At 39.1% G+C, this 4,330-nt stretch overlaps 1 protein-coding gene across 2 annotated transcripts in view; it reads right to left on the bottom strand.

Annotated features, from left to right (window-relative positions):
• Positions 1-2,525: 2,525 nt before the first annotated feature.
• Positions 2,526-4,330, bottom strand: part of SPATA9 (spermatogenesis associated 9) — a 111,192-nt gene continuing 109,387 nt past the window's right edge. For both annotated transcript variants that reach the window (XR_005356660.1, XR_005356661.1), the window contains exons 8-9: positions 3,374-3,505; positions 2,526-2,686 (exon numbers count right to left, since the gene is read on the bottom strand). The gene's annotated coding sequence lies outside the window, so the exon portion shown is untranslated. The remainder of the gene's footprint in view (positions 2,687-3,373; positions 3,506-4,330) is intronic.

Genomic DNA, 4,330 nt, shown 5'->3' with positions numbered 1-4,330 from the left:
TACCTTCTCACAAGGACTTCCCTGCTTTATTTTTTCTCCATAGTAATCACAACCATCTGACTCAGTGTATATTTTACATACTTAACTCGTTTATACTGCCCCCCCCCCACCCCTCCTACCCTACCAGGATAAAAGCACCCTGCACAGGCATGGCTTTTTGTCATTTTTGTTTCCTAAACTGTCCCAAGTGCCTGCCATGCAGAAGATTACTAAATACTTGAATTGATTTGCTGGGAGTAACCTCTATAAAGCAGAGCCTTCTAAAACCAGTACATTCTAGCAAAAAGCCTGCACGGGAGAGTTCTTTCTCTTTTTCTGTGAAAAAGGCCAGATACCGAATATTTTAGGCTTTGTGAACCAGATGGTCTTTTTCACAACTACTCAATACTACCCCAGTAGCATGAAAACAGCAACAATATGTAAACAGATGAGCGTGGCTACTTTCCAGGGAAACTTCGTTTACAAAAACAGGATTTGACCTGTGGGCCACAGTTTGCTAACCTCTAGTCTAGAACAATGGTTCACAACTTTGCTGCAAACTGGAATTACCACAGGCTGTTTAAAAACTATTAATGCCTGGCTCCTATCCCCAAGCACTGAGAGTTTTGAAAGCTTCCCAGATGATTGTAAGGTGCAGCAACATCTGGAAACCAAGGTTCTGGAAACTTGTTATCCCAACTATGGTCTTTAAACCAAAAGCATCCAAATCAACTAGAAGCCTTACATGTTTTTATTTGTCTCTGTTAAAAAATAAAATGATGGATTATGTATTTATCCTTTACTCTTCATGTTTTCCATCTCATTAAACCTAGGGCATCCTAATAAAAACTACTAGAACTGATTAAATTTGTTAAATAGCTACATATACAAAAATAAATATACATCTATAAGATTAGGTAAAAATGGAAATTAGGAAAAATATCTCACATTATGACAGTCAGTAAAATAAATTTAAGCAAGAGGCTCAAACCTAGATGAAAAAATTATAAAGCTCTATGAAGTGTGCAAACAAGGTAGGAATATGAAATGACAGCAAGTTCTTGTATGGGAGGATCTTATATTAAAATGTCACTTCTTCATAATTACTGTATAGATTTTGCACAATCCGTGTTTTAATCTGAATAGGGTTTTGTTTGTTTTCTTAATCGAACTAAATCTTAAAGTTTTTATGGGGAAAAAAGTCTAAAATACCTATTAAAACTATGGAAAAAGAATATTAAAGTGAGACTATTCTTACTGGCTATTAAATCATACTAGAAATCACCGAATCAAACTAAGAACTTGGCACTGAGAGGCCATGAAATAAAGATATATCTCAACACAAACTAAGTGGAAGAAAATCAGTGTGGAACACAGACAAGATACAGACTCGTGCTAGAACCATTCCCTTGTACACAGCTCATATATTATGGATATGTGTGTGTGTTTATAATTATGCATATTAAGCTCTCAGATAAGATTTTAGCCCTTTTAAAACACAATTTAAAGTTATAAAGCAGAATCTTAAATAATTCTTGGGTCAAAAAATTACAGTTCTATGCTATTTTTAAAATAAAGAAAACGAAAAAACTAAAAACATATGACACAACCAGAACTATACTCAGAGTATTTTTAGCCTTAAACTTTTTATTATTAAGATGAAATAAAAATAAACAGTTCAAGAAGTTAAGACAATAAATTAAGCATCAAATTTTGTGATATTTAAAGTAAAGGATTGGTTTCCTTAAATAGTGTTTTGCGAGTTCTGCTTTCACATAGGATAGGGAAAGTTCCAAGGGAATATTCCTCCCATGTTAACAAAAATCAAGAAAAAAGAGACCCCTGGGTGGCTCAGTGGTTGAGTGTCTGTCTTGGACTCAGAGCGTGATCCGGGATCCTGGGATCAAGTCCCACATCAGGCTCCCTGCGGGGAGCCTGCTTCTCCCTCTGCCTGTGTCTCTGCCTCTCTGTCTCACAAATAGAATCTTTTTTAAAAATCAAGAAAAAAAAAAGCTAGATAATCTAAGCTTTTTTTTTTTTTTTTCTTTTGAGCCTATCAGGTGCCTGCAGCAGCAAGGCAGCAGGTAAACTGAATTCAAAAGGGTGGCAAGCTCCTCCAAGAAGGGGAGAGACATTCAAACTGGTTCACCTTTGGAAGAACATTGAGGGGGGGTAGGAACTAGCAGCCAAAAGAATGGGTAAGAAGGCTACTGGGACAAATCCTTAAAAGTCCAATGTGTGTGAACGTAACAACAGAAACTCTGGGAGCCCCCACACAGAAAGGAAACCACCTCCACTAATGAATTTTTTCATGGACCTCAACCAACACCCAAGTGAAAGACTGGGGGCAGGGCTAGAGATCTAGGAGCCCCTTCAATGGGCCAGGTGTACAGTGGACCAGGGAGTGACCTCTGGAGGATAAGCACAGAACCCAAAACCTTATGTTTGAAAAACATAGGTCAGGCTTCGCATCACCAGTAGTTTTTTTTTAATTTTTATTTATTTATGATAGTCACAGAGAGAGAGAGAGAGAGAGAGGCAGAGACACAGGCAGAGGGAGAAGCAGGCTCCATGCACCGGGAGCTGGACGTGGGATTCGATCCCAGGTCTCCAGGATCGCCCCCTGGGCCAAAGGCAGGCACCAAACCGCTGCGCCACCCAGGGATCCCGTATCACCAGTATTGAGACAAACCAGCACTGTATGTCCCTGAAATGATATACCAAGAACACAGTGTTACCCGTATAGTATTTCAGCCCAAGAACTCTAATCCAAATTCAATTGGATCTAATCCAAATTCTAATCCAAACAGTTGTAGAAACAAATACAACTTGAGAGATTTTCTATCAAACGTGTCATAGACCCTTCAGACCTGTCAGAGTCAAAAAGAAAAAGACTTGGGAAACTGTTCTAGATTAACTGTTCTAGACTAGAGAAAGAATGCAATTAAATACAACCCATGCAGTGGATCCAAATAAACATATCTTAGTGAAATTTGTCAGGGACAAGAGAAGAAGCAATAAACTTCTAGAATGGAAAAAACAATGATCAAATTTACATGCATCAGGAACCAGCATGGTTTTAAGCTTCTCAACACACTCAGAAGCCAGAAGGCAATGGAGCAATGCCATTAAAAGTCAGAAGGAAAACATTTCCAGTGTAGAATTTTAACCCGAGCCAAGTCATCAGTTAAGCATGATGGTAAAATCTAGACATTTTCAGACATGCAAGATCCCCAAAATTCATCCTTTCTCAGGAAGCCACTGAAGGATGCTTTCTACCCAAGCAGGAAAATAGACCAAGAAGAAAACAAACAAACAAGCATGGAATTAGAAAGCAGGAGACCCAGCATGAGATAATGAAAGGAGTCTCTAGGATAACGGTAAAGAGAGATACCTGGCGAACAGCTGTCCTGGCAGGCAGTGTGGCTGAGTCTACGTGACTCAAGTAGCAGGCACAACGAAACTCCCACAGCTATGGCCTCAGCCTCTGCACAGTACTTTGAACCTCACGACGTGTTGAAGTGTTCTACCAGAAGAGAAAGAAACCAAGATAAAAAGAGCAGGGATCCGAGAAACAAGGATTTTGACCCAAGAGAAAGGCAGCGTTTCAGTGATGACAACAGTTGTATAGGCCTAGAGAGAAACCAGCCCACCCACATAGGAGGCAAAAGGAGGTCTCTGGTAAGAAAGTTTCCAAGAGGGATTCCTGGGTGGCTCAGCGGTTTAGCAACTGCCTTGGGCCCAGGGCATGATCCTGGAGTCCCGGGATTGAGTCCCACATGAAGCTCCCTGCATGAAGCCTGCTTCTCCCTCTGCCTGTGTCTCTGCCTTACTCTCTCTCTCTCTCTCTGTGTGTCTCTCATGAATTAATAAATTAAAAAAAAAATCTTAAAAAAAAAGTTTCCAAGAAAAATAAACTGGAACTGCTACCTTATGTTACAAAACCCACCTTATGGAAACTGCCCTGAGGGACTATTTAGAGGTATAGGAAGAATTAGCTAGGTAACAATAAAAATTAAGGCAATTATTAACTTCAAGAAAATATTCATAATATACGACATTCGGCTGAGAATATTTTCCTTTCATAATAATGCAAACACTAAATATAAATCTAACCCAAAATTATAATATTACTGTATTAAATATGGGAAAGGAGAAATTATCTAATGAGAAGCCAATAGGTAGTGTCTAAATTCACCGAATCAATAAGTAGCATTACACATGTGCTACTTAGAATTCTGGAATTAAGTAAATGCCAGAAGAAACCGTAAATAGTTTCTAAATTGGTTCCCTGTAGAAGAAGGGAAGAAGGAGTGAAGAGGTGTGGACCGGAAACAACATTGTTGTCAAC

This window comes from Canis lupus, chromosome 3, assembly GCF_011100685.1.
Source record: "Canis lupus familiaris isolate Mischka breed German Shepherd chromosome 3, alternate assembly UU_Cfam_GSD_1.0, whole genome shotgun sequence".
Lineage (NCBI taxonomy): Eukaryota > Metazoa > Chordata > Mammalia > Carnivora > Canidae > Canis > Canis lupus.
Note: the sequence above shows the minus strand (reverse complement) of the source record. Positions and strands in the feature narration are given on the sequence as shown.